We start from the raw sequence: 10652 nt of genomic DNA, 5'->3' as shown, positions 1-10652 counted from the left end.
ACATCCAGCTTTTCACTGATGCAAGGCAATCCTCTAAGGACTTTATGTGTATGAGATTACCAGCAGTTATCGGAAGGTATAACTAAGTGTCATCAGCGTAGCCGCAATATGTGCCCAAGGGGAGCTATATAATAGGGGTGTCGGAAAAAAATCGATTCACGTCTGAATCACGATTCTTATTTATTAAGATTCTGAATCGATCCAAAATATCCAAGAATCAATTTTTTAAAAGCATTTTTTAAACATAATCTTGCTTACTCGCTGCGTGTACTGTTTGTCTGTTTGTGCTCACAAACACTCGTGCGCTGCAGAGTTCAGTGGCTGTAGCTTAGCATGGCAGACGAAGAGCTAATTCAGCCAACACCGTCTTTGCTGAAGGCAAATGTTTGGGCACATTTTGGATTTTATTATTTGCTGCGTAAGAAGGAGCTTGACATGACATGTAGTGTGCAGAATCTGCAAAATGAAAGTCAAGTACTTCGGAAACACTTCAAATCCGCAAGCCCATATGCTACGCTATCACCCGGAGCTAAAAGAGGGGAGCAACGGTCTCTGCCGACTACTGACCAGCACTTCGCTAAACTGCTAGCCAACTCCGAACGAGCAAAGCAGATAAGTAAATTTACATCTAGAATCACTTGATTAACCTTGTAAAGCTGCATTTTCTTAAACATAAACATTTTTTAAGTAATATAACTTTTTCTCAGAGCTCTTTGAATCGAAAATCGATTCTGAATCGATTCGTCACCCCAAGAATCGGAATCGAATTGAATCGTGAGTTGTTGTACGATTCACATCCCTACTATATAAAGTGAGAAAAGCAGGTACGCCTAAGACAGAACCTTGTGGAACTCCCTATTTCATGTCACCAAGGTTAGAGGTTGTGCTGTAGTACAGGGCACAATGAGAGCAACTGGTTTGCAACAGAAATGATTTTGGTGGCATTTGAACCCTGAAACTGTTTTATAAAACATACTAAAAGTCTAGAAAGATAAAAAATCGGGAACACTCCCAAAATCCAAGATGGCCGTCCGAAAAAATGCAAAAATTTAGTTTTTCCAAAATAACTCAAAAAATATCAATATTTAAGCACATAAATGTATTGATGTTAAATATAAACTTGGGTATTGTGGACATTTTGAAAACAAAATTAGGTCTCTATCTGTAACGGTTCTTGAGATACAGCCTATATGTAGTTTACATATAGTTCAGGAATGGAAAGGTGAAGATGAAGGTGACAACATGCCATTGCAAGAATGGGGATGGAAAGTTTGATAGTCAGGTTGTCCCAATCATGACTGACTTGCAAGCAGCACCAGATTCTCTTCTGCATGCTGTGAGATGTAACTGCAGTACTGACTGCAGTACACTGCGATGTACATGTCGCAAACTTAACTTAGATTGCTCAGCAGCGTGTGGCAACTGCAGAGGTACAGGGTGTACAAATGCAGGCCAACTCAATGATAACCAGGATGATGAGACTGAAATTTGAACAAGTAAAATTTCAAGTGTCATGATGTATACAATACTGATTTCACCTGAACTTTTATTATTACCATGCTTCATTGGCTTTACTGTAAAATTAGTGTGTGATTACATCTGTGTCATTAAAAAAGTTAGTGCAGCTGACAAGCACTAAGAATATTATTATTACATTCTTAAAATGAACATTTCAGAACAGTTACTTGGTTTCAACATAACAATTTCACCATTTTTAGCCAAGTGTAGATGGCTTATGTGCTGTATCTCAAAAACTGTAAGAGCTACAGCCATTCTTTTGGTGCTAAAATGTCCACAATACACAAGTTTATATTCAACTTCAATACATTTCTGGGCCTTAACTGCAATATTTTTAACGTAATAGGACACAAACCAAATTGCCGTCCTTGAGTGTATGTAAAACTACAAATAGACTGTATCTCAAGAACCGTTACAGATAGAGACTTAATTTTGGTGTCAAAATGTCCACAATACCCAAGTTTATATTTAACATAAACACATTTATGTGCTTAAATATTGATATTTTTTGAGTTATTTGGGAAAAAACTAATTTCTGCACGTTTTCAGGTGGCCATCTTGGATTTTGGGAGTGTTCCCAATTTTTTTATCTTTCTAGACTTTTAGTATGTTTTATAAAACAGTTTCACGGTTCAAACGCCACCATCATTTCTGTTGCAATTTGTTCTGGGTCAAACCATAAAATGACTGGACTATTAGTGAGAGTTATCTCCTTGGAATGATATGCTCTCAATGCATACTGCAGTGTCTGAAAGAGATTACTACGCCCACCAAGTAATAAAATCATCCATGTTTACTTATTTGTCTGTGTCTGCTGTTAGCAGGATTACATCAAAACTACAACATGGATTTTGATGAAATTTTCACCACAGTTAGATATTAGGCCATGGAAGAGTCCATTAAATTTTGGAGGTGATCCAAATCTGGATTCTGGATCAAGATTTCACTTTATATAGTTTTGCAGGTTTATGTCAAAACTACTTCACAGATTCTCACCAAATTTGCACCACAGATAGATATTAGGGCATGGAAGACTCCACTTAATTTGGGAGGTCAGCCAGATCTGGATCCGAATTCTGGATCAAGATTTCACTTTATATAGACTTTGAAGGATTAAGTAAAAACTACTTCACAGATTCTCACCAAATTTGCACCACAGATAGATATTGGGGCATGAAAGACTCCACTGAATTTTGGAGGTGATTGGCAGACATCACAAATCTCTGACTGCTCTTGCTCTCAGTAAGGTGGTCCACGAACTGCTGTGAAACCATTTTTCCAGAATTTTAAAACAAAGTGATGAGTTTGATATCGTCCCATCATTTTTCAATATGCTAGGGTCAAGATTAAATTTCTGAAGTAATGGTTTAATCACTGCAGATTTGAAACATTTAGGAACAGATTAATAATTTCCAGCACAGCAGGCCCAAGAGTGGGCCACAGGTCCTTTTTGTTGGTATAGGATCAAACCGACAAGTTGTGCTTTTAGCAGAAGTTACAAATTTCGTCAGCACGCCCAGGGAAATAATGTCAAATTCGAAAAATCTAGGCGATTGTTCAGTAACAGGGTGTAGTGGCCAGACTATGGCATGCTTGGATATATTTACCATAAGGTCATCTATTGTCTTCTCGAAGTAATCTAACAAATCTTAGGCTGTAAATGGAGAGTGACTTACAGGTGGTTGTCCCTAAATAAGTGTTGCCAACAGGAACTTTGATTTATGCTTGTTTTTGTTGATCAAATCAGAGTTGTAGGCCTGCTTTGTAGCCAGATCCCGAGGTTAATGATGGATGAATAATTTCCAGCACAGTAGGCCCAAGAGTTGGTTACAGGTCCTTAAACAGTTTTGTTGGTAGAGGATCGAACAAGCAGGTTGTGGTTTTAGCAGATGTGACAAGTTTCATTAGAACACCTAGTGAGATACTGTCAAATTCACTAAATCTAGGTAATATATCAATGATGGCACCCACCTTGATAACAGGATGTAGTGGCTGGATGAAGTCATGCTGGGATAATATTTAACCTAATGTCATCTATTTTCTTCTCAAAGTAATCTAAAAAAATCTTAGGCTGTAAAAGGAGAGCGATTTACATGGATGGATTAATCATGGATGTCCATGATTAAGTGTTGCCAGTGTCAAATAAGAACTTTGAGTTAAGCTTATTTTTGTTGATCAAATCAGAGTAGAAGGCCTCTTTTGTAGCCAACAGTCCACGCTTAAAGTCAAGAATAGCATCGCGCCACGCATAGTGTAATACTTCTAGTTTAGAACCATGCCATTTTCAATCTAGATCTCTAAAGTTATGCTTGAGGCCACATAAATAATCAATGAACCAAGGAGAGTGTGTTCTGGGGGGAGTGGTTTTAATTTAGGTGGAGCAATCATGTCAACTGTGGTTGTAAGCACTGAGTTTAAACTGACCACAAGACTATCTATTGAATGGTCATTTTCCGAGAGTGACACTAAGATATCAGGGAGTCTGGCTCTAAGTTCAATTGTAATTGAGAAGCCGACATGTCGCCGTGATGAGAAATAAGTTTCTCGTTCCAGTGAACAAGGCAATGAGACTGTAAACTTAAATGAGTGATTGGAGACCACTGACGCAAGAGGCACGATGTCAATATTTGTGACAGCGCTACTGCAAACCAAATCCAGGGTATTTCCGTGAACCTTGAATGAATTGCTGGAATCCTAATACACCTATGATGTCCATGTTGAACTCACCATTATTATTTTTATTATCTTTATTGGCACAAGTTGCCATATTGTAGATAAACTCACCAAATTCATCTGAGAATTCAGACTATGGGCTCGGGGGCCTACATGGTGACAAAATAACATGGTTGATTTTTATTCTTCTGGCCTTGGCTATACATGGTATTCTGGACAGAGCAGAGTCAAATAAATTATATTTTAGACTCCTATTAGCCAGTAAGCTAAACCCAGTATTTATGAATTAAAGCAACACCTCCACTTTGCTTTGTATCACGAGGGATGTGACTAAATGTGTACGCCAGAGGACAGGCTTCATTTAAGGCAAAGACAGTGGCAAGTTTCAGCTAGGTTTCACATAAACAAATCATATCTAGGTGGTGTTCCAAAATTAGATCATTTATCAACAGTGATTTTGAAAACAGTGACCTTATGTTCATGAGACCCATAGTAAGGACCTCAGTGGGGTTGACATTTGGACTACTGGGATTTGGGAGTCATTCCACAGTAATATATGAATGTCCATGCAGGTTGTAGGTAGCAGACATGGAATATTTGATGTTGCAGGAACATCCAGTGGAGCATCCTCAATTTTACTGTTTTCCAATGTAGAAATGGAAACCAAGTTTACAAAACATGTCCCTCTATGCTCTATATGGGGACATCTGTGGAAACAGGCCACAGTCTCAACTTGAAAATTTTCCCTACCTGGCACATAAACTACAGTGTCATCATGGTGGTGTGCTAATTTCCTCGCTAGGATACTGGATTCCACAGCCACATTAATCATATGCGCTGCAGGTTCTCCAATCACCTGATCCGTGGCCTGCAAGAAAGTCCTAATGTTACCCTCACAGTAGAACTCTATGTTTGCAGATAAGATGGCGAGACCTTCCCCAGTAGGGTGAAGGCTATCCGGCATCAGCAAACCACGGTGACCCCAGAAAGAGGTCCAGTTATCAATAAAAGTAAAGCCTTGCAAAACTGCGCCAGCCACCTATTCAATGATGTCAGCCTGCTAAACACCTCATCATTATTCTGAGAGGGGAGGGGACCAGAGACTATTAATTGATGCTGACACACCATAATATCTATATTACAATAGCCAAGTGGCCTCTATGCGTGTGTATGGCTTTGATCACACAGAAACCGAGTAGAGCTGACATTTGCCATTTGGTATGCTTATATTGGGTCAAGGATGAATGCTACGAAAACTGAAAGTTGATAGGACTAATATTTTTGGAGAAATTAGCAATTGTAGCTAGCCAGTAAACAATGGACTTTGTGCTGCAATGCACAATAGCAGTTCAAATTTTGGGATTTCCAATGTTGTTATTGTGGTTCATGTTAGTTTAACAGTGTTGTTATTGTAATTGATTTATTGTGATCTTGTAGTTCAATTGGTTTAGTCAAGTTCAGTTAAGTATCATGTTGTCGTTAGAAAGTGAAAACACTTATTTCCATTGTGGTCCATTTAAAAATCAAATGACAAAACTGTTTGTTGTGATTTGGCGCTATATAAGAAAAAAGTTGATTGATTGATTGAATAATAAAATACAATAATAATAATAATACTGATAATGATAATAATAAAGGATAATTATCCGAGCAAGTGAGGTTAATAATTCATTTATTATATGGCTGTTTTACATATACATACATATACACATATATACACTCAACAAAAATATAAATGCAACACTGTTGGTTTTGCTCCCATTTTGTATGAGATGAACACAAAGATCTAAAACTTTTTCCACATACACAATATCACCATTTCCCTCAAATATTGTTCACAAACCAGTCTAAATCTGTGATAGTGAGCACTTCTTTGCTGAGATGATCCATCCCACTTCACAGGTGTGCCACATCAAGATGCTGATTAGACACCATGATTAGCGCACAGGTGTGCCTTAGACCGCCCACAATAAAAGGCCACTCTGAAAGGGGCAGTTTTATCACACAGCACAATGCCACAGATGTCGCAAGATTTGAGGGAGGGTGCAATTGGCATGCTGACAGCAGGAATGTCAACAAGAGCTGTTGCTCGTGTATTGAATGTTCATTTCTCTACCATAAGCCATCTCCAAAAGCGTTTCAGAGAATTTGGCAGTACATCCAACCAGCCTCACAACCGCAGACCACGCGTAACCACACCAGCCCAGGACCTCCACATCCAACATGTTCACCTCCAAGATCATCTGAGACCAGCCACTCGGACAGCTGCTGAAACAATCGGTTTGCATAACCAAAGAATTTCTGCACAAACTGTCAGAAACCGTCTCAGGGAAGCTCATCTGCATGCTCGTCGTCCTCATCGGGGTCTCGACCTGACTCCAGTTTGTCGTCGTAACCGAACTGAGTGGGCAAATGCTCACATTCGCTGGCATTTGGCACGTTGGAGAGGTGTTCTCTTCACGGATGAATCCCGGTTCACACTGTTCAGGGCAGATGGCAGACAGCGTGTGTGGCGTCGTGTGGGTGAGCAGATTTCTGATGTCAATGTTGTGGATCGAGTGGCCCATGGTGGCGGTAGGGTTATGGTATGGGCAGTCGTCTGTTATGGACGAAGAACACAGGTGCATTTTATTGATGGCATTTTGAATGCACAGAGATACCGTGACGAGATCCTTTATGGACGAAGAACACAGGTGCATTTTATTGATGGCATTTTGAATGCACAGAGATACCGTGACGAGATCCTGAGGCCCATTGTTGTGCCATACATCCAACAACATCACCTCATGTTGCAGCAGGATAATGCACGGCCCCATGTTGCAAGGATCTGTACACAATTCTTGGAAGCTGAAAATGTCCCAGTTCTTGCATGGCTGGCATACTCACCGGACATGTCACCCATTGAGCATGTTTGGGATGCTCCGGACCGGCGTATACGACAGCGTGTACCAGTTCCTGCCAATATCCAGCAACTTCGCACAGCCATTGAAGAGGAGTGGACCAACATTCCACAGGCCACAATTGACAACCTGATCAACTCTATGCGAAGGAGATGTGTTGCACTGCATGAGGCAAATGGTGGTCACACCAGATACTGACTGGTATCCCCCCCCAATAAAACAAAACTGCACCTTTCAGAGTGGCCTTTTATTGTGGACGGTCTAAGGCACACCTGTGCACTAATCATGGTGTCTAATCAGCATCTTGATATGGCACACCTGTGAGGTGGGATGGATTATCTCAGCAAAGGAGAAGTGCTCACTATCACAGATTTAGACTGGTTTGTGAACAATATTTGAGGGAAATGGTGATATTGTGTATGTAGAAAAAGTTTCAGATCTTTGAGTTCATCTCATACAAAATGGGAGCAAAACCAAAAGTGTTGCGTTTATATTTTTGTTGAGTGTATATACACACACACACACACACACACACACATACATACATACACACATATATACACATATACACATATATATATATATATATACATATATATATAAAAGCACTATCAGGAAAGCAGGCTGGACACAAATGCAGGCCGCAGAAACACAGCTCTGTATTTTTAAGCCACTGGATCCCAGTTGCCACTGGAAAGCAAAGCCCGGCTGAGGATTGGTTCTAAGCTGTCTGGTGGTTGGCTCTCACTGCGGTATTGTATCACTTCCTGTTCCGGAGCACAGTGGTGTTTTGCTGTATCTGTTAGCTGTTTAATCTGCATAGTTAGATTGATCTAGATAACTAGATAATGATTTATTTCACAGTGTAATCTTCACGTGCCTTAATTAAAGCACTCTCTCTGCTGAATCACCTCTAAATTATTCACACATTACTAACTTTGTGTGTTTTTAGGAATCCGCTAGCTTAGCGCAGCTATTAGCTCTTAGCCGGTTTAGCATGGCGGCTTCTCCTGTCTCTCCCACACTTTTCTGCTCTGGGTGTGAAATGTTTAGTTATTCCTCGGCCTCCTTTAGCAGTAACGGTACTTGTAATAAGTGTAGCTTGTTCGTAGCTTTGGAGGCCAGGCTGGGCGAATTGGAGACTCGGTTCCACACCTTGGAAAATCCTACGGCTAGCCAGGCCCCTGAAGTTGGTGCGGACCAGGGTAGCTTAGCCGCCGTTAGCTGTCCCCCAGCAGATCCCGAGCAGCCGGGAAAGCAGGCCGGCTGGGTGACTGTGAGGAAGAAGCATAGTTCTAAACAGAAGCCCCCTGTACACCACCAACCCCTTCACATCTCTAACCGTTTTTCCCTACTAGGCGACACACCCGCCGAGGATCAAACTCTGGTTATTGGCGACTCTGTTTTGAGAAATGTGAAGTTAGCGACACCAGCAACCATAGTCAAATGTCTTCCGGGGGCCAGAGCAGGCAACACTGAAGGAAATTTTAAAACTGCTGGCTAAGGCTAAGCGTAAATTTGGTAAGATTGTAATTCACGGCGGCAGTACTGACACCCGGTTACGCCAATCAGAGGTCACTAAAATTAATATTGAATCGGTGTGTAACTTTGCAAAAACAATGTCGGACTCTGTAGTTTTCTCTGGGCCCCTCCCCAATCGGACCAGGAGTGACATGTTTAGCCGCATGTTCTCCTTGAATTGCTGGCTGTCTGAGTGGTGTCCAAAAAAATGAGGTGGGCTTCATAGATAATTGGCAAAGTTTCTGGGGAAAACCTGGTCTTGTTAGGAGAGACAGCATCCATCCCACTTTGGATGGAGCAGCTCTCATCTCTAGAAATCTGGCCAATTTTATTAAACTCTCCAAATCGTGACTATCCAGGGTTAGGACCAGGAAGCAGAGTTGTAGTCTTACACACCTCTCTGCAGCTTCTCTCCCCCTGCCATCCCCATAATACCCCATCCCCGTAGAGACGGTACCTGCTCCTAGACCACCAATAACCAGTAAAAATCTATTTAAGCATAAAAATTCAAAAAGAAAAAATAATATAGCACCTTCAACTGCACCACAGACTAAAACTGTTAAATGTGGTCTATTAAACATTAGGTCTCTCTCTTCTAAGTCCCTGTTAGTAAATGATATAATAATTGATCAACATATTGACTTATTCTGCCTTACAGAAACCTGGTTACAGCAGGATGATTATGTTAGTTTAAATGAGTCAACACCCCCGAGTCACACTAACTGTCACAATGCTCGAAGCACGGGTCGAGGAGGAGGATTAGCAGCAATCTTCCACTCCAGCTTATTAATTAATCAAAGACCCAGACAGAGCTTTAATTAATTTGAAAGCTTGACTCTTAGTCTTGTCTATCCAAATTGGAAGTCTCAAAAAACAGTTTTGTTATTATCTATCGTCCACCTGGTCGTTACTGTGAGTTTCTCTGTGAATTTTCAGACCATTTGTCTGACTTAGTGCTTAGCTCAGATAAGATAATTACAGTGGGTGATTTTAACATCCACATAGATGCTGAGAATGACAGCCTCAACACTGCATTTAATTTATTATTAGATTCAGTTGGCTTCGCTCAAAATGTAAATGAGCCCACCCACCATTTTAACCGCACTTTAGATCTTGTTCTGACATATTGCATAGAAACTGAAGACTTAACAGTATTCCCTGAAAAACCCCTGTTGTCTGATCATTTCTTAATAACATTTACATTTACTTTAATGGACTACCCAGCAGTGGGGAATAAGTGTCATTACAGTAGAAGTCTTTCTGAAAGCGCTGTAACTAGGTTTAAGGACATGATTCCTTCCTTGTTACGTTCTCCTATGCCATATACCAACACAGTGCAGAGTACCTACCTAAACTCTGTGAGTGAGATAGATTATCTCGTCAATAGCTTTACATCCTCATTGAGCACAACTTTGGATGCTGTAGCTCCTTTGAAAAAGAGAGCCTTAAATCAGAAATGCTTGACTCCGTGGTATAACCCACAAACTCGCAGCTTAAAGCAGATAACCCATAAGCTGGAGAGGAAATGGCATCTCACTAATTTAAAAGATCTTCATTTAGCCTGGAAAAAGAGTCTGTTGCTCTATAAAAAAGCCCTCCGTAAAGCTAGGACATCTTACTATTCATCACTAATTGAAGAAAATAAGAACAACCCCAGGTTTCTTTTCAGCACTGTAGCCAGGCTGACAAAGAGTCAGAGCTCTACTGAGCCGAGTATTCCTTTAACTTTAACTAGTAATGACTTCATGACTTTCTTTGCAAATAAAATTTTAACTATTAGAGAAAAAATTATTCATAATCATCCCAAAGACATATCTTTATGTTCGGCTGCCTTCAGTAATGCTGGTATTTGGTTAGACTCTTTTTCTCAGATTGTTCTGTCTGAGTTATTTTCATTAGTTACTTCCTCCAAACCATCAACATGTCTATTAGACCCCATTCCTACCAGGCTGCTCAAGGAAACCCTACCATTAGTTAATGCTTCGATCTTAAATATGATCAATCTATCTTTATTAGTTGGCTATGTACCACAGGCTTTTA

The 10652-nt window shown here is 40.4% G+C and overlaps 1 protein-coding gene across 3 annotated transcripts in view; it reads right to left on the bottom strand.

The window, feature by feature from the left end:
* adcy7 (adenylate cyclase 7) overlaps positions 1 to 10652 on the bottom strand; it is a 267502-nt gene that overhangs the window by 80536 nt on the left and 176314 nt on the right. The gene's annotated exons all lie outside the window — the stretch shown is intronic.

This window comes from Thalassophryne amazonica, chromosome 2 (assembly GCF_902500255.1).
Source record: "Thalassophryne amazonica chromosome 2, fThaAma1.1, whole genome shotgun sequence".
In the NCBI taxonomy this organism is placed as follows: domain Eukaryota; kingdom Metazoa; phylum Chordata; class Actinopteri; order Batrachoidiformes; family Batrachoididae; genus Thalassophryne; species Thalassophryne amazonica.
Note: the sequence above shows the minus strand (reverse complement) of the source record. Positions and strands in the feature narration are given on the sequence as shown.